We start from the raw sequence: 26,350 nt of genomic DNA, 5'->3' as shown, positions 1-26,350 counted from the left end.
ATGAACTTCTCGATGATGATAGATGATCTTGTAACACTCTGACCGACAGTGAGATGAAGGAGTTTTAAAATCTTTCTGTTTTAGTTCTAATGGAAAGGAGACAACCACTTCATTCAGATCTTATGTAACAGTGGTTTAATGGGTGAAGGTTATCTTTAAGAATAGTGAGTGTTTTGGAAAGGCATGTTTCATGGAAAAGCTCTTCTTGAGATGGTAGCAAACCGCTACATTACAACCAGGCAGCTATCCAATGTTTATGATGAAAGTTAATATAATTAAAATTGAGGCTTCCATAGAGTGGTTTCAAGAAAAAAAATATAAATGTTTTCTGGAACTTAACAAAAAAAAAAGAGTCAAGATAGGCTTACAGATGATCATGGTTTATAAGTGCGGAAACAAACAATTTAATTTAAGAATCTATATTTATGAACAAACTAAAACACAACAGATATGTAAGCATAAATAAATAAAAATGTTAGTTTAAAAACATCAACAGTGTAACAATTTCTTTTTATTTTTTTTACATTTGTAAAATAATATAGAAAATACAATAGACTTTAATATAATAACCCACATACTGGACCAAACACAGTGGGGTTTCCAACATTTTGTGACTTTACCATCACAAAAGAGATACAAGACACTGATGGCAATCAAATCATTAAATAGAAACAATCTGATATAAACTTTTCACATGTAAATTATGAGTGAGTCAGGTGTGAATGTACTTTATTATTATACATGTCTATTGTATTTTAAAAAAAGTTTTTCATCCCTGCAGAAGTAAATCTTAATATTGTATAATAATAAGGCAAATTATAAGTAATTGTTTGCTAGACTATTAGTTATTAGACTCTCATTGTGGTTTAACAAAAAAAAAAAAAAAAAAAAAGATAATTTACAATTGTGTTCTGAAGGAAAAAATTCAATAATGTTATGAAGTTATGGAGGAAATTGATAACATTTTGAAGGAAATGATTTGAAATTTTGGACACTGTCCAACATACATCTTTTTTTTTTCTGGAAAGTTACTTCAGATATGGGTTTAAACATGTGCAGTTTTTCCTCAATGGTGAAGCAGTAATAGATTTAGAAAACACATCATCAGTATCAGATACAGATAAGCAGAAACATGATGCCATTAAAAAATTATTTTTTATGAACTCAAATGTATAATCATTTTACAAAACAATTTACATTGTATGTTTTATAAATATTTCATCTAATAAATTTAAATGAGTTTAAAAATGTCCTCTAAGATTATGCAGACATCTTGTTTTCACATAAGAAAGACTGCAATCTAAATGGAAACAAACTGTTACCAAAAAATGAAAATCACTGATTACAATATACTGGTATACATGTTTATAAATAGATATCACATCCACCTTGATCCACTCTGGCAGCTACAAAAACTCCACTAGTAAAATTTATTTCCACAAAAATATAAGACCTGTAAAATAAAAGAATGTTTATTGTATTAATATCAAAAATAAAGTTAAGTAACTAAATATATTTAAAAAATCATTTTCTAGTGTGTGAAATGGACAGCTTACATGGCTAATCATGAAATCAGAAAGACTAATTTAACACACTGCAATGACTTAGTAAGGAAATTTAAGTTGTTTTAGTGAGTAACTTTTTATGTTAGAGATCTTTTAAATACAGAATGCTTAACTGTATATATTATATATCATCTGTTCCTTGACTTTTGTCATGGGGTTCAACTAACCAAATCCCTAAACTTAACCCAGTCATCATGCAGATAGAATATTATTTGATGTATATGCCTATAAACTAGGGGTGCACCGGATAGTTGCTCCGGCTCTGGCTTCTGCTGAATATTCTGCACTTTTTCACTATCCGGCTTCGGTTGGATATCACTACCGGATAGTAAAAGCTACACCTGTATTTCTATGAATATTGTTATGCGCCTCCGTGCTGAGTGTTTTCCAGATACGCCAAACGGAGGTAACACTTAAATATCGAAACAACACAGGCGAAAGGCAAACAATATAAAGGTAGTCAATGCTGATAAACGATGTCCAACAAGAAGTTTAAACTAAATCTCCATGTTAATAAAAATAAACCAATACTCATAAAGTGGACATGATTCAATAATGTCAGTTCTGAAATACATTAACTTTTTTGTTTCAAATAAAAAAATCTGTTTTTAAAACTAAAAACTATGAATATGCACCAAATATTTTTTTAGTACAAAGACAAGGCGTGTTAATCTAAATAGAAATAAGACTTTACATTATAAATTTGCATTACATACATAGCAACGATGTCATGCACATTTTAAAAGCTTGTCTTGACTTTTGAGTGGTCTAGTAAACATGTAATATTCCTTAACTACGCCACGCTGATAATCTGTCTAGATGTGCGGGTATATCTCCAGAGGTAGAGATGAGCAACCCCCACCTCTTTTTGTTTGTATAGTCCATAACATTGAGTTCACAGATAGGCAGCTTACCACATCAAGCCAGATGTCAACATGTTGACACTTTCCAGAGGTCACATCTTATGAGGGAACTGAGTTTGTTTACTTGGAGAAGAATTTTTATTAGGGGCGGGACTACAAGCCAAATCTTTATAAGGTTAATCTGGTATGAGTTTGTTTATTATGAGATAGGTTGTCAATCAAGGGTCTGGACCACATGCCACACCTTTTATACTTTTGGCCGGGACAATAAGTTTGTTTACTTTAAGTCTCAATTAGGAGGCTGGACTACAAGCCAAACAGACACTGACCAGGGGTATCTTTTAAGGGAGGGCTCAAGAGACTCAACATGCTCAACTTCTTATTTGTTTAATCCATGACAATGTATTGATAGACATTGACCATTCTTAAGCCAGAATGGATTAACGCAGATTGTTGAGAAATATTGACACTGTCTAGAGGTAACTAGATGATGAGACTAAGTTTGTTTACTTGGAGAGAAATGTCATTTAGGGCGCTGAACAAACGTTCGTTGCACAATAAAATAAAACAAATATGTTTTTGTTTTTTTTGGTTTTCCTAATTCTCTTAGATCTATATAACAGTAGATCTAAACATAGATATCAATAAAAGGCCTACAGACTACAATTAAATCTATGTTTCGCAACATTTAAGGCTCTGGCTATGAGTAGGTATAATAGATGTTCCTGCTGTTAATAAAATATTGTTTGCCGCAAATGGATTAATAAATATATGACCTACAACGCTTCAGATTCCAACTATTAACTAACAGCTATCAGTATTATGCCCTTGAATCCAGAAGCAGTCTTTGGACTTAAAATTACAAGTTGTTGGTCAGAAATTCTTGAACACATACATCCAACCACCATACAAGCCAGATGAGAGATTTACATTAGTAACTAGTTAAATATTTACTAACATATTTTACATTGACCCTCCAACACACAGCCTTTATAGTTGGTGGCCTTGTACATACATACAGACACGCTCATGCTACACAGATTAATTTTTGTTTATACTGTTAATCTTTTATAAATCAATCAGTAACAGAGTTTAAAACAATAAGGTAAATAAAAGGAGAAAAAAACAAACAAATATAGGTATGTTATTAACAGTTTCGTAAAATGCTCAGCAATACAAGCTATTTACAAGACACTTAGGTATTCGGCTCCGGCCGGATATAAAAAAGTACTATCCGGTGCACCCCTACTATAAACAAATTTTATATTGTTTAATGCTACATATCCAATATTTGACTAATATGCCTATAAACCTCATTGAAAAAATAATCATTTATACATACAGAATATTATGAGTAGGACTAAAATCTAGGCTATATCAAGTTGAATTTCACAATTATTATTTAAATTATACAAAATGGATCTTTTAAATATTTTGACATGAATCCAAATAAAACAATTTTCAAAATAGGATTTTCAGAAGGCCTTGGTTCCTTTGTTGGAAAATAAAGATAGTTGATATTTGAGATAAACACATGACACGCAGATTAATAAGTGGTTAAATAATCTTGACATTTATCTTGACATATCAATTAATCATCATTTGATAGAAATTTTTTTCCCGGGCATGATACCCTGCCTCATAGTGGTGCCCGGGTGGAAACGATCGTAGGAGGAAACGAGGTTAAAGGGTTGAAAAACAAGACTCCCGTGGGGGTGCCTAAAGGGGTGCGAGAGCATCCTCTTGCATTGCGCAGAGTTGTAAAAAAGCTCACACAACCTTGTCACAATCCAGGCGCTGTTCCTCAAGGGGCTGTTACATAAATGGCGTGTCCCGCATGGTTAGCCTGGTATAGAAAAGGAAAATGGGTAGGGGGGGGGGGTCTTAGTGTACGCGGCCTCTTGCTGTGAGTCTGACCCACCCGCCAGACAGAACAGTGTACACTGTTCTCATTCAGGCCAGTGAGAGAGAGCTCTTGTTCACTTTTGCTGGCCTAGAGTTCCAAATAGCCGAAGGCTCAACTCTAATTGACAGTTTCAAGAAGAAGAATAAAAAATTTTTTCTGATAGTTAGTGGCTATTACATTCAAGTTTTTATTTAGCACGCACAAACACATGCCTCCATTTTTGAACTTGAATTTTTTGTCTCACTAACTCTACCAATAGTTTAACATTAACTTCAATCAGTGATGGGAACAGACTTTGAAAACATTTTAGGAAATTTTGTCCACCAGCGTTTTTTAAACTGGCCTGTTGCTGCGACTTTAAATAATGTATCATTCATTATCACTAAAATCTAGGACTAAACCTAGATTTTCTAGACACTAGTAATTCCTAGTAAAGATTTATCTACTATAAATCACTCATTAGATGATATTTTCTTGATCAAGAATCTAGATTAGAACTCTAGATAAATCTAGACTTGTCGTTGGACTTTTATTAGTCTCATTAGATCTAGATCTATCTATATCTAGATCTATTTAAATCTAATCAGACATTATATATCACTGTGCAAGAGTTAATTAAAAAGCTAGAAACTTTTAGTTTAACTAAAACAAATTAATTAAGGCCAAAGTTTAACTAGAAAAAAATAGTTTAGTTATAATCATATTTTTTTTTTTTAGTTACAAACTAAAACGTTTAATTAAAATTTGTAAAATTTTCAACATGTAGTAGCGGTTGAAAAGCACATCCCAGTTTTCTGGTCTTGTGATATCAACAACATTTGATTATCAAAGAGTGATGCAGTTAACAACTATTTTGTCAGTCTGCATTTGAAGAGGGTAAAGTAGAAGTTACCCGTGAGTCAATATCTGCACTTGAAACTAGCAGTAGTATTAAATGTTGCTTTTATGCAATATTATGAATAGAGTTGTTCCGAGTTTTTTCTAAAATCATGTTCTGGTGTTTAATTTCTGTTTATAGTGGGAATCTGATTAGTGAGTTAGGTCAATATTTAGTAGTTTTAGTCAATTCATTCTCTGCAAACAATAATTTATTAACTGCAGGAACATCAAGTACAACCTTTTTATAGCTTAAACCTTTGATGAAGCAGAGACATATAATAGATTATAGTCTTAAGACTTATTATTGAGATCTATGTCTAAATTGACAAATTATAGATCTAAAAGCATTAGCATAATGAACTCTAGAAAAAAACAACATCCTAATCCATACCCTCCCAGACCAAAAAGTAAATAGACTGTGTCTGACAGATTTTAACAGCCTGTAGGCCTAGTGTACTGTACATGTGTAGTCAATGATACTACAAGACTACCCTGGTTTTTTTTTTCATTGCACGTTATGCAATTGTGTTTGCGTAATGTTGAGTGGTCAAACAAGAAAATAACACACTGGCCCATGTTTAGTCAAGCATGTTCGTAGATCTATCTTTACACTGAAATTTGTACACACCCTTCCTGCCCAAAAAGTAAACAGACAGTGATTTTAACAACCTGATCAGATAGACATAGACACATGTAGGCCTAGTGTACTGCAGTGTGTGGCCCACAGTGACAAGACCACCCCATGTTTTTTTCTATGCACACTTTTAACGGTTATGCAATAGTGTTTGTGAGTGGTCAGACAAGAAAATAACACTCCAAAATTTTGTTTCTATATCTTTCGTTACTAGATCTAAATCTGAAATTCTAAATCTGTTATTTAATGAGATTTTAAACTTTACCGGTATAATAATAAGTTAATATAATTTTTTTTGTAAAAGTACCAGGTAAAGGTTTTAATTCAAGGCAAATATACAAGCACACATATTTATTTAGACATCTTTTTTTTTAAATTTTATTGTGCATTAACCTTTATGTAAGAAACATCTTCCTCAATACTGATTTTATTATGCTCTACAATGTTAAAAGAATTAGTTCAAGCCGCAGGCATAGAGTCGAATGATTATAGATAGGTCTAGATCCCCCCCCCCCCCCAAAGTTATGAAAAGGTTTGTATGGTATGATTAATCTTCTTTAGTTTAGTTTAACAACATTTTGAAATTCATGATAAACTTTTAGTTTAACTACTTTTTGTTAGTTGAAACTTAGTTTTAGTTTAACTTTTTAAATTTAGTTTAGTTCCCATCACTAAGTACTGACCTTTCAAATTAAAGCTTTTGAAGTGTAAGTATGATTGGAGCCCAAGTCCTTAACCTTTAACATTTCTTCTTTTCTTTTACTTGAGTGTTCTTCAGAATAATGTCTGGAGTAGATGCCAAGTTCCTAGACAAGAAATAACCCAAAATTTTATTGCATGCCTTAATCCAGAAATACTGTGGTACAGTAGAGAGAATTACAGCTTTAAAGTAACTGACTTGTGTTGACAAAACTCAAAAACTAACTTTTTCTTAAAAAAAAAAATTCAAACAAATTAGTTGATTTGTCCCAACGAAATGACTTCAAAAAAAGAAAAATGACTTACTACAAACAAACAAACTAAAGCTCCAGTTTTGTTTCACCTCTGTATCCTACTGTTTATGACTCCATCATCACCTAAATAAGAACAAATTTGTGTTAGAGATCAAGTCAAATTAATTTTGGATATATGGACTTAGTAACAACTTAATGTTTATTTTTCAAATAATTCTTAAAAAAAACAACATATGTACATGGAAATATAGTTGTTCATTAGTGATTTAAACTGTATTCATAACACATTTTCAAATTAGTGCAAGCTGTTCCATGCACCCATGGCATTTGTTTTGTGCAGTCTGTTATTTAAGACCTCAAAAACTAAGACCACAATTAAAGAACTCATTCAAGATTCTATACTCTGTGTTTGACATGCTCTGTCAATGACCACATTCCCCACCCAGCCCTGCACCCACTCCAATATACAGTAAACATATGTAAAACACATTTCCTCACAGATTAAAACATTATTATTATTATGGTAAGAATAGTTTAATCATGAGAAGGAAAAAATTAATCTCTTTCTGTTTGCAACACTAATTCCTAATATCTACAGTACAAACATTACTGCTTATTGTACCTGGTTTGAAGTGACTGATGAGCTTCTTCCTAAATAAAATGAAAAGACTGTTGAAGGAACTTGAAATCAGCTCCTTTCAAGATGTCTGCTGCCTCATTCACCATCTACAGCAGGAAAAACATAATTATGAATAATAACAAAATACTATTTTATGAGCTTTTACCACATACAGAAATAAAAAAAAGATGAATAATAAAGAAACAACTCCCTATTCCAACTGTGTACTTACATCTTTGGACTGTGTCTGGGAAATAGCAGCACTTAAAAACTGGATCAAATGTGACCTTAATCTTTTAGCAGCAATAGAACTATTGACCTTGATTTGTTCTCTTAATCTAAAATCAACAAAGACAAAACAAAAGATTAGAAAATGACTTCATTGAAAGTGCATACTAATCAATAGACAGTATTTCAATGGAAGTGTGAATCTTTAATAATAAGAGATTATTAGAGCTACTTCACAAAGGATTTAGGTTTGTGGATAGAAAATAAAAATCATTTTGTAGCTTGACCTACTTTACAACTAGTTTTAATTTCACTAACATGTAAACATTCATCCACTTACTTATCAATCTGTTGGAAGCAGGAAGGAATGACCAACACAATAGCAGGGACTTCACTTTCTATTCCATCTAAAATTTTGATATGAAACACACAGAAGATGAGATAGTATTAACAGTTTAGGCCAAGATTTCACTTAGGCTGTTATATTTATAAGAAGACTATATTGATACTTAATCGCTAATGAATTAGATTTATACTGAAAAAAATTACAAAAATTACCTTCCATCTTTCAGCATCAGAATTTTCCAAAATCTTGACAAAGTCCCCTTTTGCTAATGACACCTGAATGTATAAGAAACAAAAATCTTTACTATTAATCCCAACAAATACAACCACATTAAGAAGACTTAGCTACCACTAATCATTAATTAAACCTGCTCTGGTACCATGGGATCTAAGTGACATCAAACCTTTTTGGAACATTTTTTTTTATATTACAATTAAGATATTTCATTTCACACAATTCCTTATGAGGCTTTCCAAATTTAAATATTGTCTGGTTATTTATTATTTTGGTCTTTGGATGAACTTTATTTCAAGCATTTTAAAACTGTGACTATGATATGATGTTGGTACACATGGACCAGGGACAAGTCCTAACACAAGATATATGGATAAGCTCCCAACTATTTCGTGAACAAACAGGAACAAGACAATTATTGCACCTAACTTTGTCTGATAATTTAAAATCAAGGAAACTCAATTTGGAATGATGAAAAAGAACAAGATCTTTGATAACAACAATTGTATGTTTAAATGAGAATAATATTTTTATTTTTGTTTCAAAAACAGACTGACTTTTAATTGGGAATGAAGAAATAAGGACAACCTGCACCCATTAAACCCCTGTTACATAAGATCTGAACGAAGTGGTCATCTCATTTCCATTAGGACTAAAACAGAAAGATTTAAAAATTCCTTTATCCCACTTTCGGTCGGAGTGTTACAAGATCAGCTGTCGTCATCGAGAAGTACATAGAAGTCAAATTTATAAAGCGCTGTGTTTCGTGTGTGAATGTTGTTCGAATTTTTCATCTATAATGTTATTGTACAGTAGTTACGCTGATGTTGTCAACTGTAAACTGTAGTCAAACTGAATTTCCATTTGATTGGATCAATAAAATTATCTAATCTTATCTTATAATAAAATATGTCACTACAAAGAAAAAAATTTGTTTAACAGACATGAAAATAAATCTTTGAACAGTGGCTAAATCATTGTGTCTTTTAGGGAATGGCTGATAATGCTGCTAACAAGGAATTTCTTGTAGAACTTCAAAGAATGTACAAAAGATAAATGACAAAGACATAATTGGCCCTAGCTTTGATCACTCTTGTGCCATTTAACAGTTTAAGTGCATCAAAGATCATAAGACTTCAAACAAGTCCTTTGTAGCTGTAGAATTTTCATTGTACAAGATCAGGTTGATATTAGCAACTATCTGGTTAACCATTGAAAAAATCGTCTAAACAATTCAATGATGATAACTGGCTTTAGTTTATAGACACAGCTATACAGAACAATTTTAGATGCAACTTTGACAATTTGGTTCTCCTCCAGAATAATAAAGATTCATACAAGGAAACTGAATGAAAAAGTCCCATGGCAAACTCACATGTTTGTGCTGATATTGGACAAGAGCTCTAGCCTTCAAATGCCATTCTGGCAGTTCTTGGCGGTGATGAACTGGGTGAATATCTCAACTTCGCTCTGTGAGAAGATCTAACTAGCCCTGATAGTCCAACAATTGTTTATTAACTGAAATAAAAATTATTAGCAAAATAATTATTTTCCTATTTGTGCATCAGCATCTGACACTTTCTTTCTTTATATTTATTGCTGTAAAAAACCTGTACAATTTTGCTAAAGAGTAATCTTAACATGAAATATGTTGCTCTGAATATAAAAAAAAGTAATTAAAAAAAGGACATAATCTTGAACTACAATATGAAAAAAAATAATTGTGTTTTGTTTATGATATATAATCTAAATCTAAATAAAGCTGAATGATAAATAATCTTACTCTGAAATGTTTTAACATGACATCAGGATCTTGAGTCTTGACTTGAGCTCTGACTGTTGAACTGTCCATCCAAAGCAAGAATGAAAGCATGTCTTCTTCCAGGTGGCAAACATCATGGTAGAGCTTTGAGAACATTAGAATAGAAAAGTCTAATCATTAAGGTACTTCTATCAGAACATCATGGTAGAACATTCAGAACATTAGAGTAGAAATGTCTAATCATTAAGGTACTTCTATCAGAACATCATGGTACAACATTCAGAGCATTAGAATAGAAATGCCTAATCATTAAGGTATTTCTATCAGAACATCATAGTACAACATTCAGAACATTAGAATAGAAATGCCTAATCATTAAGGTACTTCTATCAGAACATCATGGTAGAACTTACAGAACATAAGAATAGAAATGTCTTATCATTATACTACATCTATAAGAACATCATGGTCAAAATATCAGAGCATCTTGGTACAATTAAGATGCAATTATTGTAGACATAGACCTGGTTTCATGCATGTCTTACTGATTGTACTGAGATGTTTGATTTAGTATTAAAATTGGCATGCAATTTTGGTTTTCTGCCTGTATTAAACTGTCATCTGGTTGTCCACTTCTACAGCTATTGACACTTTGGTTAACTACTCAAACTTTAGTGTCAGTTTCATTTACTTCTTGTAATAATGTTTCACTTGGTCTACTGCTTCTAATTAGATTTCACTTTAGTTTTCTGCATTTTCCAATGACCAGTTTTGAGCCCAGCTCATTTCATAATATTGCATTTTAAATGTTTCTTTTACCATATTTTTTTTCTATTTCTCTGGTTCTATATAAGATGAAAGTCTTGAAATACTTATTTTTATTTTTAATCTATGTTGGCTGGGTGAAAATTTACTACACAATTATTTACTGAGAATCAATAACTTTTGATTCTAGCTAGCAATTTCTAATACACAAAATTTCACAAAGGAAAAGGAATAATATTTACCTGATGATAGTTAGCAGTATTTTCACTATGAATGCCTAAACATTCATTGACTGTTTGAATCCAAGACCAACTCTTTTGCTTCGCTGAGACACAGTCCTAATTAGAACAGAAAGAAATTGTAAACAAATTTTCTTTTTAAACACATTTTGACAAAGTAGCAAATATTATTTATTTGTAGGAGCTGGTCTTTAAAGTTTTCCTCTAAGAACAATGGTATACTGACTTTCTTCTGCCTATAATCACTGGTATATAGATTTGTTATCCTAGAATGTATCTTGCACTAGACCTATTGTAAACCCTTTGCTTATTTAATTCTATACATAAAATTTTTTTATAATTTAATAAATATTTATACTTACTTTATGAATTTTGGACTGAGCTGGGACATCTTGTCCTCTGTAAACACTGTCAAATACTAGTGGTCTTTGACTTAGATACAAAGCTCTGGCTTCAATATCTGACTCAACATTCTAGCGCAGAGTGAAAAAAAAAATGGATTTATGGCATAAAACAGGTAAGTTGAAACAAAAAGGATTTACTTCAGTTTCTGCAGACTTTAGTGTTCTGACACTGAAAATGTGTAGTATGTAATTTTTTTTCCTAATAACTTTCAAAAATCCCAGAAAATGTTCATTTTTTTTAACTCTTTAAATATTATCCTGCCTCTCTATTTTAATGAGTATGATGAATAGAAGGTACTTATTTAAATAATGAAGTTGGTATCTAACCATGGATAATAAGTTATCAATAACTAGTGATATTACAACATAGATGGCTATTTTTAGTATTCTGACAGTAAGCAAACAGTATTGTAAATAAGGCAACTTGTACTATTGTGGTTTAGAGAGTAATCTTATAATAAGTGTGACAAAGATATGCAAGATAAAAATGTTATAAGTTGCAAGAAATATTGTTGTGGATGAAGCTTGTCTGTCTACATCCTTTAACATCTCAATAGATGATCTTTTCCCTTTGCAACTACTCATGTGCCTTAAGAGGCCAGTCCTAAATCCTAGATACACATCTGCAGTCACAGGCTTGGTATTTTTGATCACTAAACATTGCATCATATTCAACTGTGATCCAGGTCATTTCTGTTATGCTTGCTTTCCATGAGGGTCTATCCTGTGCTTTTGCTTTTTTTCTCCATGCTATTGGTGTTGATTTTGAAAAGCTTCATATAGAGCAGAGTGAAAAAACAACACCATGGATTTATGGAATAAAACTGTTAAGTTGAAAAAGTGTTCTATGAGATGAACCTTTGTCTTTATGACTGAAGGAGGCCAAGAATCATTTAAAAATGGAATAGAGAAGCTCTACTGCCCTCTATTTGATATGGACTAACCTCTCCATTACTGAGGAAAAATCTGCGCATAAAATGTGTGATTGCTGGGCTTTCCAACATCAGCACTCATCTCTCTTTCATGCTGACCAGATACTGATGTATCTTGTATTATTATAACATCACTGTTGATATCATGATGTAGGTAACTTTCAATATAATTACATCAATAGCTGATAATGTTATATTTTAGTAACATTAATAGCTGAAGTTATAAAATGTAGCTAAAATTATTGAATGATGTAAGTTGCTGATGATGTTGAGGTATCAAGAGCTTACTTACTTAGACATAGGTCCTCCGGCGCCGTTCGGCGCATTGAGCGGCAAGCTGTCTCCATAATGATCTGTCACTGGTAATGTCTGAAGCCTCCTCCCACCTGGTGTCCACTGTTCTGAGGTCCTCCATGAAGGTGTGTCGCCAGGTAATACAAGGACGTCCGTGTTTGCGCTTTCCTTATTTTGGCTTCCATGTTATCGCAACTCTTGGTGTGCGTAATTCATTTTGACGTAGAACATGTCCCGCAAACCTCATGCGACGTTCAGTCACAACCTCACTAAGTGTTCGACTCCCAGTTCGGCATAGGATTTCCAAGAGCTAATGATATTATAACATTTATAAAGTTACTTGATAAAATTGGTCTTCCAAATATCTTTACAATCCTCAGACAACGACGTCTGAGCTGGCTTGGTCCTGCAGGACAATCATATACCAAGTGTTATTTTTATGGACAATTCACGACCAGTTCCAGATGTACACACTATGTAAAGAAATGGTAACCAAGAAAGGTATGGACAGCGAAAAAGATTTGCCTCAGTTCTGAAAAAAAAAGCATGCCAAATGTCACCTTAACCTGGGACACATGAGGAAAGGAACATCTCTCTACAGCCACATTAATGAAAAAGTGTTATGTGAAATGAACTATTAAAAGAGGTCCACTAGTAGATCCAAATGTGTTGAGTCAACAAAAATGCTAGCTGTGGCATTCATACTCTCTCGCCTTGACTACTGCAACGCCGTGCTAGAAGGTATACCTGATGACAAAATAGCCAAGATGCAATGTATTCAGAACAACGCCGCTGTGGCATTCATACTCTCTCGCCTTGACTACTGCAACGCCGTGCTAGCAGGTATACTTGATGACAAAAGATGCAACGTATTCAGAACAACGCCACATGAATAGTACTTAGAAAAACAAGACAAGATTCTGCTACTACGCTCTTTTGTTAATTGGAGGCGCAGTAGCTGAGTGGTAAAGCACTTAGCTATCTGAACCAGGGGTCCCGGGTTCAAATCCTGTCAAAGACTCAAATTTCTAATTTTGGGATCTTTGGGTTTAGTGGTTGGTTGTTGTGCTGGCCTCATGACACCCTATTTAACCATGGGCCAGAGAAACAGATGAACTTTACATCATCAGCCCCATGGTCTGAAAGGGGAACTTTTTTTTATAATTATGTCATTTGGCTATGAAAATATTATTATTCACATGACTGATGGGCCAATACATTTTGAAGTAACTTTTTTTTAAAGGGATCTGCTTAATATAATAAAGCAATCATAAAAACTGCTTATATATTGTATCAATGTACAAAACTATACTTGCATACACTTACCTTTGGTGAGCATCAGCTGAGGCTTGTGCAGCCCACATAATTACCAATGAAAATACTTTTTTGCAGCTGTATGTGATGAATTTCATTCCCAGCATGCCTTCTATACGTCTGCTGTCATGGCTCACCTGGTGTGGCATTGGAAGTAAGAAACTAATTAGATTATTCCAAGTCTTATAGAGTTTTATATTCTGGTGTTAGAGAGACACATTACAAATGTTAAATCAATTTCAGAATGAAATGTTTGTTAATCTTCATCTGCTGAGAGAGACAATATTTCTTTTCCAAGCTGCATTCCTTCATCACATTTACCTATCCTTTAGCATGTTAGACCATTGGGGCACCACAAAGATCTGTTGACCATCTTTCTGCTTAGTTCCTTAGCTTTAGATTTTTTAAAAACATGGGCTGCCCAAACATTATTGCCTCTCTATTGATCTTAAGAAATGCCAAGCTTTACATTAGGCACCCACCCTTTCCAGCAGCTGCCCAAAGAAATGACATAGTTGGTAGTTTAACTAGATACAGTTTTGATGAATGCCAGAAACAAAGAAAAATCTAGAATGAACTAATAGTGCAATGCAATGAGCTGTAAAACACACTGAGAACATGTTTAGCTTTTTTTTTTTTTTCAATTTGAAAAATTGTTTTTAAAAACTTTTAAATTATTTGTTATATGTAGGGTTCTTGAGTTTATAAGGCTCATTTTGTCACCATTTTGTTCTAGAGTTATTTTAAAAGGAAGTTGAAAACTAAAACAGTCATAACTTAGGAATGTTTTAAAGTCAACTTACTGCTGAAAGTGTACCAGCAATAATACAAGTGTGGACAGTCCAGGATACAGACAGTTGTTGGCTAACAAGGCAAAGCTGAACTCATCTAACCTAACCCATCTTTACGCACAATATGATCTGTGAAGTACAAACTTTGATGTCAAAATGTAAATATATTAATAACATTACTCTATTTGAGTAAGGGCCTAAGAGTTTGGCCTGAACTGTGTGAAATTTGAACCAATCACTTGGCAGCCTCATCCAGGGGCTTCTTGTCCCAGCATTCAAATCTTTTTTCCCCAATTTATTGTTTTCAGAGCGTTAGTCTCCCCTTAAGTCATTATTTAGTTGAAGCTAACAAACTTAAGTTTATACCAAAAAGTAAAGCATTAAATGTATGTTAAGTTCCCCTTGCAGACCTTGCAGTCTATGTGGTAGATGTTGTTTCTGTGGCCCATGGTTAATGAGGGTGTCATGTGGCCAACACAATGATCAACCACCTTTACAATTCCCTAACTAAAGTCAGGTACCCATTAGAACTCTTTGAATCCTGAATTATTTTCCACGTTTAGATGGAATTAATTTTTTTTTTGCCATTCGGGGTGAAAAGAATGCTTTGATTAGACTTTTATAAATTTTTTGTTTATAATATAGCACAAAGCAATTATAATAAAACAAAAAATTATTTTTATATTAATGTTTGAAAATTAAAAATAAACATTTACAGACTGCGAAAAAAGCCTCTAGGATCTAGATCTAGAGCAATATAATAAAAAATAAATATTTACCAACAAGTTTCAGATGTATTTTATTGCCGGCATGGAAGAGGTAAAGATACTGATGACAGTCTGGTGTAAAGTCTTTCACATCCCAGGATCTTAAAATGGTATGACGATCCTTAAAATACAAATAAAAACTCCATGAGTCACAAACATCACAATTTTTGTTTATCTTTTAGCTCACTTGGTTACCTAAACTAGTCTATATCAATATACTTTTTATAAAGCTTTTATCAAGTCTGACTGACTTTTTGATAAAAATTGTGTAAATGTTATTCTCCCACTTCCCATACTCAGATCAAGTTGAAACATAGCACTATTATTCATTGTCCTTAACAAAACATAATTAACCAAAGAGTTAAATGATTATTGGCTACATGTAATTTTAATTGGGGAAAAGTAAAGGCGGTTGGTCATTGTGCTGGCCACATGACACCCTCACTTACAATAGGCCACAGAAACAGATGACCTTTATATCATCTGTCCTATAGACCACAAGTTCTGAAAGGGGAACTTTCCTTTTTTATGTGTTGTTACAAACTGACAGGAGAAAGGATGAAAGGCGGAACACTGGCGCCTCAAAACCAGTTTAGCTTCGTGTTGATCGGGCACGTCAGCCTAAATAATGCAACCCATCTAGGAGAAGGAAAACTCTCCAAACCTCCACTCTGTGGCGATACTCCCCCGTGTGGGTATCGGGGCTTGGAAATGACCAAGAGAAATAAATAACCCCACTGCCTTTCCACTTGCATTTTTCTAAGTGAATAATAGTGGACCTTCCCCCCCTCTAGGTGCTTTTTGACGGAGGTCTGGATTGCACTACACCAGACAGAGGTCCTTGTCTCACTACATTCTAATACTAGATATAAATCCATCATGAAGTGTTTTTTTTCTGGATCTGGTGAATGTGATATCGTAAAGGGGCCTGGATCCAGGATGTGACAATTCCACAGGGCATACCCAGAGCACAGTCCACTTTAAGCTTTCTACTGCAGAAAAGTTCCATTTGGAGAGCTCTATGGATGGCGGAGAATGGACCATTGGCCAACCCCACCTTGTCCCATGGATATTCTGGTTACAGTCTTCAGACCTAGATGTTTCCTTTTATGTCAGTATTGGAGAAAATTGCCAAGACCGAAAACTCCCTTAAAATGCGGGGACTATATATATTTATAGATTTTTAAAAAGCCTGAGGAAACAGCCAGCCTACACTATATGCCAAGGAATTTAACGAAAAATCCATACGAGCTCAGACGTCGCCTCATAAAAGGTCTGCGCATGGCAGTTTCTTCCAGGACTGCCTGTGATAAGTCAGCTACTGGAATAAAAAACAGACTAGCAGCAAACACCTAAACCTTTTGCAACTAAACATCTTAGGCCTACAAAACAAGACAACAGAACTCCAACACATACTCAAGAAGCATGATATACACATAGCGCTATTGCAAGAAACACTACTGCCCAAGAAAAAAATAAACATCACAGGCTACACACAGTACAGATTCCTTTGCACCAAATGTCAGGGAATTATGACCCTCGTAAGAAACAACACACAAGCCACAGTAAAACAAATACAGAACAATACAGACATCAACACGCAGGAAATACTTCTTTGGAGAGGAGGAACAACATCAAAAACTACTATTGCCCACCATCATCAACAGCAGAAATAGACATACAACTACCACACTACACAAGGACAATAATAGCTGGCAACATCAATGCACACACACCTTCCCTAGGCTACCCACACTACAAAAAGCGTGGCAAAGAAATATAGGATGTAACAAATGCCTCTAACCTACAACTTCTGCAAAACAAAACTTCACCTCCAACTTTCCTCCACAGAGCACACAACACAACTAGCAGACCTGACCTAACTTTTATCTCTACAGACATCACCAACTCTTCTAAAATAACAGTACTTGAAGACATAGGTAGTGACCACAGGCCTATACTCCTCAATATTGGAATGCCAGGTAGATACCAATCCAACAAAACAACTAGATGGAACTATAAAAAAGCTAACTGGACAGGTTTTTCACAAGAAACAGACACAAGACTACCAAGCATAATTGAGACAGACGTCAATTCAACCTACACAACTATAGTCTCCAACATCTTACAAGCAGCAAAAAAACACATCCCTCAAGGCCAAGTTAAGAAATACAAACCTTTTTGGACACCTGAATTAGATAAATTAGTAAAAGAAAGAAACATGGCCAGGAAGACTATAGAAAAAAAACCTACTAGAGAGAACAAGACAACGTACAACAAATTGACAGGGCTTATAAGATACAAAATTAAAACAGAAAAAAAGAAAAAGTGGACCACAACATGCGAACAACTAGATCTAAACAAGGATGGTCGAAAGGCCTGGACCCTTCTGCACCGGTTAACAGGAAAGAAACAAATAACAAACCCCCAACCTATAAAAGGCACTGACGACATAATAACAGAAAACCTTAAAAAGGCTGAAACCTTCAATAAATATTTTGCCAGCATTAACAAGTCAAAGCCAAGAAAACAACTGGACCAGGCCTTCAGTAATATCTTAAAGAAAGAAGAAAAAGCTCCAACAGTCAACTGTCAAATCTTTGACACTCCCTTCACTCTACATGAACTCAATACTGCCCTCAAGCCTCAAGTCAAGAAAATCCCCTGGAAACAATAAAATAACAAATGAAATGATTCAGGGACTAGGACCACAGGCCCAAAAGTGTATACTTAACTTTATCAACCAAACATGGAAAACTGGAGACATACCACAGGAATGGAGAACCGCAAACATAATACCCATTTTAAAGAAAAATAAACCACCTGGAGACTCAAAAAGTTATAGACCAATTTCTCTAACATCCAACATTGGTAAAATGGCAGAAAAAATGATCAATAACCGACTTTATTGGTGGCTAGAAAGTACTTGCTCACTCCACAATGCACAAGCTGGCTTTAGGAAAGCAAGTAGAACAGAAGACCACCTCTTTCGTTTTATCCAGGACACAGTAGAAGGGTTTCATGAAAACAAGCACACTACAGCAGTTTTTTTAGATTTGCAGCAAGCCTATGATAGAGCGTGGAGAAAAGGTCTATTTTTGAAGATGAAAAAAATGGGCATCCATGGAAAAATGTACAGCTGGATCAGGGCATTCTTAAAAAACAGAACCATCCAAACCCAATTCGAAGGTGCCATCTCTAGTAAAAAAAGTTTGGAAGAAGGACTACACAAGGTTCAGCCCTTAGCTGCACTCTCTTTCTAATCTTCATGAATGACCTCCCGGACCTCATTTCGGTCAATAAGGCACTTTATGCAGACGACCTTTTAATTTGGACTACAGAGAAATATCCAGTGCTGACTAGATCCAAACTAAATAGAGTCCTCACAACTATCTCCACATATTCAAAATTATGGAAAATGGAAATAAACAAAGAAAAGTCAGTTTATTCAATCTTTAGCCACAGCAACAAAACAGCAAAAAGAAACTACATCCTAAAAATAGACTCTCAGCCAATAAATAAAGAAGAAAATCCAACATATCTTAATGTAAAACTAGACCAAAGACTGTCTCTAAAACACTTTATGGCAGATTTAAAAGAAAAGGCATCACTAAGATTAAACATAATAAAACACCTAGCAGGAACATCCTGGGGAGCTGAAAAGAAAACCTTAAGACAGTTATACACTGGATATGTCAGATCTGTAATGGATAACTGTCTCTCCATACAAGTAGCTGCCAACAAAACCTATCAATCATCATTAGATACAATCCAAAACCAAGCCTTGCGGCTAATTAGTGGAGGTATGAGAACTACTCCCACAGCAGCCTGAGAAATAGACTCGAATATTGAACCTCTTAAGTTAAGGCGCAACAGAGCAGCATTAGAAGCTATTGAGAGATACAGAAGGTTGGAGGAAATATATGAAAAACAACCAAAAAAGCAAAAGACTCTGAATTAACTTACTGATGAACTAGCCCTAAAACACCACCTACCCAATAACAGAGAAAAAATTACCAGGTTTTCAAACATTACGCCCGGACTAAACTACAAACAACCAACCATCAAAACACATTTACTAAATAACACCTTAACAAAGAATCAAATCCACTGGAGCTCAAAGTAGGCACGCTTGAAACAATCGAAAGCTATCAAAAAACAGCTTTCCATATTTATACAGACGGATTGGCTTTCAAAGCTACCATCAGTGCTGGTCTTGGTGCCTTCCTGGTCTTCCCTAAAAATAAACACTTTGAGATAAGCACACCCTGTGGCGATTACTGCTCAAACTTCCAAGGCGAAATTGAGGCAATTACCATAGCACTTCAGACAGTGGAAAACAAATTATATGAAGGAGTGCAACCACCATCAGATATTGTTGTCTTTACAGACTCCCAATCTACTCTGCAAGCACTTAACAGCAGCACCTCAAACATCCCAAGAGAGTTGACAACACTCATTGTGATAATCCACCAGATGATATCAAAATTAAATATCAATATCACACTACAGTGGATCCCTGGACACATTGACATCATGGGAAATGAAAAGGCAGATAAGCTATCAAAGGCAGGTTCATCTATAGAACAATGCCCCTCCCTAATCCACCTTAGGCAGACCCTACTTCCACTACAGCCCAACATAACCAACACCCTGTATGGCAGTGCTGAACAACTGAAGAAAACGGCACACTTTTTTTCCTTGGCACAGTCTACAAAAGAGCTCACAGCAATAAAGCTGGCTAGAAGAAGAAGAAGAATGTGAAAAGTGAAATAGAACTAACAGTATTGAGATATGTGCCTGTAAATGTGCAGCTATTTTATAAGCTTTGTTTATTTTTTATTTTGCTTGTTACATTTCTTTCTTATTAGAGGCTCAATGTATTGAGAAACTATATTGTGATCTTATATTTCTGTATTACAACATTGTTTCTTTATAAAATCAACTTGTCAGGATGTAACCTTATAAAACGAGAGCTTTAATTCATTCTTCTTCAAGCCACATTTATGTTGCTGACTTTTAGGCTCTTTAGCTGCCCACTTTTCCTCATTTAGACCTTGTGATCTATAAGACAGATGATGTATAGGTCATCTGTTTCTGTGGCCCACAGTTAATGAGGGTATCATGTGGCCAGCACAATGACCAATGGCCTTTACATGTCCCCAACTATTTCCAGGTACCCATTACAGTTTTGTGGACTCAGGAGCGCCCTTAAAATCCTGAAATTAAAAACCCAGTCATCACTCGGATTCAAACTCGAGACCCCTCAGTTTGAAAGCCAAGTGCTTTACCACTTAGTCACCACAACCTGTCCCATAGAAAAAAATGTGCTGTTTACTTTTTAGCTGTTCTACACTGCCATACAGTCTTGGTTATTTTGTGGTAATTGGTTCTGTCTGCGATGAATTAACTTCTGTGAAATTTCCTTTATTAATTCACTTTTTGTGTTTATTATATTTCTAAGTAAAAAGGGAAAATGGTGTCAGATCATGTCTCAGTGGTTCAAGTGTAGTTACATAAATAATTTAGTGTTCTTGCTACAAGTCTGGAGCATAAAATTGAAAAAATTTCAGAAACTCAATAAAGTCTCATACAAACTAGAAAATCTTGATGAATTTTATTTTTATTTAATGTACATAATCCAGCTCAGGCTTTAGAACAGCCACAAAAACAGTGTTTCTTGTTTTAAGCACCAAAGAGTTCTTCTTCATCATTCTCATTGTTATGTTGGAGTGTTCATATGACTAGACCAATACATGAGATGAACTGTGCAATGGTTTCCAAATCAGGGAGCTCTCCATATAGTTTTCTTTCTATTGGGGCGATTTGGGGCCAATGTCTTATACGGGCCTCTTGGTAGAGAGAGCAGTTTTGGAGGACGTGGTCGACATTTTCTGGTGATACTCCACATGGGCAGATTTCACTGGTTCCAATTTTGAGCTTCCGGAACATGTGTTGTCGCATTCTGTTGTGTCCGGTCCTGAGTTGAAAGATTATATGTTGGTCTTGTCGGGATAGCTTATAGTAATCGCCATCTTTCTTGTGATTTGGATGAGAGCTCGTCCATTTCTCATTTATTTTGTCTACAATTAATTTCTTCATTTCTTCTGGATAGAGTGCAGAGTTTACTTGTGAGTTTGTTTTCTCTCTTTCTTCCACTTCTATTGAACATGCCAAATATTAAAAAAACAACTCTTTGGTTGCTGAACTCCAACATAGCAAAAAAACTGTTATTCAATGGATACCAGCTCACATACAACTAGCAGGAAATGAGAAGGCTGACACACTCGCCAAGAGTGGGAGAACAAACTCACAAGTAAACTCTGCACTCTATCCAGAAGAAATGAAGAAATTAATTGTAGATAAAATAAATGAGAAATGGACGAGCTCCCATCCAAATCACAAGAAAGATGATGCTTACTATAAGCTATCCCGACAAGACCAACGTCTAATCTTTCGACTCAGGACCGGACACAACAGAATGCGACAACACATGTTCCGGAAGCTCAAAATTGGAACCAGTGAAATCTGCCCATGTGGAGTATCACCAGAAAATGCCGACCACGTCCTCCAAAACTGCTCTCTCTACCAAGAGGCCCGTATAAGACATTGGCCCCAAATCACCCCAATAGAAAGAAAACTATATGGAGTGCTCCCTGATTTGGAAACCACTGCGCAGTTCATCTCATGTATTGGTCTAGTCATATGAACACTCCAACATAACAATGAAAACGATGAAGAACATGAGGTTAAGTGAAGAAACATGAAGTTAATCTTAAAAAGAAATTTAAAACAAAAATCTAACATAAAATGGAAAAAAATCTTACAGTCTGTGCTTTGTCTTGTGTTAAACGAACAGCCAAAAGAAGAAAGCAAAAGCTTCATCAGCTTGACACCACATCAGGTCCACATCTTTTAGTGCTGATCGCTTGATGTACATGACTCTATCAGACCTCTATTAGAAGACTTGCTTACTGGTTTCCAACTCACGGGGACACAGCAGAATTACATCTCTATTCTTGAAAAAAAAAAAGATATATAAGGTTAAGCATTCTGATAGCTGAATTAAACATTTTTAAGTTTCTTGGGTTAAATTTTTTCTTTACAACTAATCAAGTTTTCAGTCCAATTTCTTTTGAAATATAGACAAATGGTCAACATCTTAACAAACTATATTTATTACGACTGTTTCTTATTGCCTTAAACTCAGATTACTCTGCTAAGTCATTGGTTTCCCTTGCTGATTTAGGCAACCCATATAAGGTAGGCATTAGAGTTTAGTGGACTCTAAGCCTTTTTCCAATTAATATCGAGAGAAGATTCTTCCGACAGAATAATAATTGTTTTGCCATTTCTTCACTAAACATTGTGTAGGTTGATGCTATGTGTTCAAATTGATCCAAGTAATTTTCAAGAGTTTCCTCTTTGATGTTAAAGTTAAGGAATTTGGAGATGTTTGTTGGGTCGATATATTAGGGTTTACTTTGACTGCTTCTACTTTTGCTAATTCTATCCATTCCTCACTTTCTTTTTGTTTGGTTTCTAATTGTTTTTGTTTGAGTTCTAAGTCTTTTAATTCTTTTTGATGAGCTCGTTGAGCTGCTCTTTCATCTCTTTCTCTTATTCCCCAATATATGTTTCTAGTTTATCCCTCTCTTTCTTTTCAGCTTTTTCTAATTCTAATTCTAATTCAATAAATTGTGAGAAATTAGTGGAGGGATCAACAAAGGCTATGGCACCTTACCCGAAAATAAAGGCAGCTATCCAGAGAGATGAAAGGGGCAGTCCCCCAGAAGGTTGTGCGCAGGGCTAACTACTTTGTCATATAAAAAACAAATACTGTCCTGAAAGCTTCTACTCACAAGAAAACCTGGACAGATCTCAAAGGAAAACAGCCTTGGCCTGGAAAAGACATGATTTTTGTTTTGCAACATGGAGCGTGCAAAGCCTTTATAGAGCAGGTGCGCTAGCCCAACTTACTGAAGTGTTAAAGAAATAAAGGATGTACCTCTTGTAGCCATACAGGAAACCAGGTGGAAAAACATTCTCAGAACTAAGGAGTATACTATATTTTATAGTGGTGGAAGCATTAACTTAGGTACAGGTTTTGCTGTAAAAAGAAAATGGCAGGTAATGTCATTGGACTTAAACCTGTAAGTGATAGACTCTGCTCACTACGTTTGAGAGGAAAATTCTTCAACATATTATTCATCAATGTCCATACCCCTACTGAAGATGCAGATGATAACACAAAAGAAGCCTTCTATGATGGACTGGAAAGAATTTATGATGAAGCACCAAAGCATAACATCAAAATAAATCCTAGGAGATTTTAATGCAAAAATTGGAAAAGAACCAGCATACAGGCCAACAATTGGCAAAGAAAGCTTACATGAATAGTCCAACAATAATGGCATAAGATTAGTGAATTTTGCATCAGGAAAAGGAATGTCTATCTGCAACACTAAATTTTAACATGAGAGTATTCACAAGGTAACCTGGATCTCACTCGATTTAACACCCAGAATCAAATAGATCATATACTCATAGATAAGAGACATGGATCGGATATGCTAGATCAGAAGTGAGCAAATTACGGCCCACAGGCCACATGAGACCCGCCTAACTGTTTTATGCGACCTGCGCATACCTACAGAAATTAGGTGAGCTCATAGATTATACATAAAAAGAATGCAAATATATAAAAAATAACTACTTTTAAATATCTATATAAATTATTGAAATTTCTGATTCTTATCAGTTATGATGAAGAGGTGAAAGAAATAGTCTCTACACATCATTCTAAAAAGCCTAAACTAAACCTAGTGTAAATTCTTATTTGCAATATTTTAAAGATCCAGTCAAAGATTGAAACTCAGAGAAGTACTTGAAGATTTGGAAATAAAACATTCCAATGATCGGTACCACAGTAGTGTCTGCTGGCTTAACATGGACAAGATATTGAGTAGAATATTGGATCTCAAGGAAGAAATTGTTACGTTCCTTGAAGGACATTGACTATGACTTTGCTACTAATATTTCTAATGAAGAGTGGAAGACTCAAACTTTTTTTTTCTTCGGAGGTATTGCACATGAAATGTATGTGCATGCTAAATCTTTTCAAACAAAACTTTCCCATTTTTCCAGGCAAGCAAGTGAAAACAGATTTTGACATTTTCCTTTGCTGAAAGGTAAAACTATTTCTAGTAAGACGGTTTAATTATTTGAATTATTTGATTGTGTAATGGGCTGAATACTTTTGAGGGGACAATGGAGAATATGAACTGCCACATTGGAGGACCAGATCCCTTAGTGAACCAACACTCATTGAAACATCAGAAATAATTAGGACCACAAAGAATCACAAAGCACCAGGAGAGGACCAAATTACAGCACAACTAATTAAATATGGAGGAGAACACTTAGATTCCCAAATACACAGACTAATATCAAGAATTTGGGAAGAAGAAGTAATACCAACAGAATGGGAAACAGCTCTTATAATCCCAATACACAAAAAAAGGATCCAAGCTAAAGTGCTGCAATTACAGAGGAATCTCTCTACTAAATGTGACTTATAAGATCCTGTCTAGGCTTATAACTAAGAGGCTAGGAAAATACTCAGAAGAAATCTTAGGTGACTAGTAATCTGATTTCAGATCAGATAGATCCACAACTGTGGGTCCACAACCAACAGGGACGATATACAGCTAACCTCTACAATACCTTGCTTATGCCGATGACATTGCCTTATTGGGTAAAGAAACGTCTGACATTGCTAGTTTTTTCACACAACTAGAAGAAGCATCTCGACCAGCAGGACTTGAGGTCAATGACAGTAAACTTGAGTAAACCCAAGTACCCAAATATCACGTCATATAATTTAGATATTTAGATTATTTTAGATTAGATCTAGATCTAGTTGCCTTCCAATCTCCCCTTTCACTAGATCTATTCTAACATATATTCAATACTGGATCTACTCATGATCTAGCATCAATTTTTTTATTCCTTTTCACTACTAAAAAAAATTGGTCTCAAATTTGTCAAATGTTAATGAGACAAATTCAACAAATTTATACAAATTGCTACCCAAATTGCTACTAGAAACTCTAGACCTAGATTAGTCTAGTTAACTCTAGTTCTAGATTTTTTCTAGATCTAGACTCTACTGTAGTACTGTATCTACTGTAACTATATCTAGATTCTAGTTTGTCTAGATTACTCGTCTCTAGAAACTCTAGAATACTCTAGATCTAGTATAGTCTAGTCGTCTAGGTCTAGATCTTGAATCTTCATCTAGTGACAATCTAGTCTATCTCTATAGTCTATAATTTATTTCGTAGAGTTATTTATTATATAGTAATATACTTATTATATAGATCTAGATCTACTCTATAACTCTACTACTAACTAGATCTAGCTAGTTACTAGTCTAGTAGTACTACTACTACTAGATCTAGATCTAGTAGATCTAGACCTAGTAGTTAAGTAGTACTCTACTAGACTCTAGTAGTAGTACTTAGTAGTACTACTACTTAGTTAGTGACTAGTCAGACTAGATCACTAGTCTACTACTTCACTACTTACTACTTAGAATTACTTACCCCAATCATTATTTGTATCCATATTCTACAGCTGAAACATTAATATTCCCATTAGAATCTTATTCATAAGCCTAAATATGTTTCATTTTGAAGGCTTTCAAAAAATCCATTCCAACATGCTGCCACAGAGATGAGATAATCATAAGCCATGATAAGCACCTAAAAATAGCTTTATTATCGCTCTTCTAGGTCAGAGTTAGTAAAGGTATAAATCGTTATTTAAAAACTAGCAGTGCGTGCGTAAACGA

General features: G+C 34.6%; 1 long non-coding RNA gene across 9 annotated transcripts; it reads right to left on the bottom strand.

Annotated features, from left to right (window-relative positions):
• Window positions 1-479: 479 nt before the first annotated feature.
• LOC129926383 (uncharacterized) lies at window positions 480-26,251 on the bottom strand. Of its 9 annotated transcripts, none has more exons than XR_008778007.1 (17): window positions 26,103-26,251; window positions 22,323-22,513; window positions 15,508-15,616; window positions 14,741-14,857; window positions 13,950-14,074; window positions 12,622-13,155; window positions 11,356-11,466; window positions 10,997-11,092; window positions 10,011-10,133; window positions 9,603-9,745; window positions 8,206-8,268; window positions 7,988-8,054; window positions 7,652-7,757; window positions 7,423-7,526; window positions 6,853-6,923; window positions 6,531-6,653; window positions 480-1,453 (listed from the first exon to the last, which is right to left on the bottom strand). It is a non-coding gene; the product is annotated as an uncharacterized LOC129926383 (long non-coding RNA). The 9 variants fall into 9 exon arrangements; XR_008778010.1 differs by having other exon boundaries at window positions 12,622-12,933; window positions 26,103-26,250; XR_008778009.1 differs by lacking the exon at window positions 26,103-26,251 and adding an exon at window positions 23,240-23,426.
• Window positions 26,252-26,350: the final 99 nt, after the last annotated feature.

This window comes from Biomphalaria glabrata, chromosome 5 (genome assembly GCF_947242115.1).
Source record: "Biomphalaria glabrata chromosome 5, xgBioGlab47.1, whole genome shotgun sequence".
In the NCBI taxonomy this organism is placed as follows: Eukaryota; Metazoa; Mollusca; class Gastropoda; family Planorbidae; genus Biomphalaria; species Biomphalaria glabrata.
Note: the sequence above shows the minus strand (reverse complement) of the source record. Positions and strands in the feature narration are given on the sequence as shown.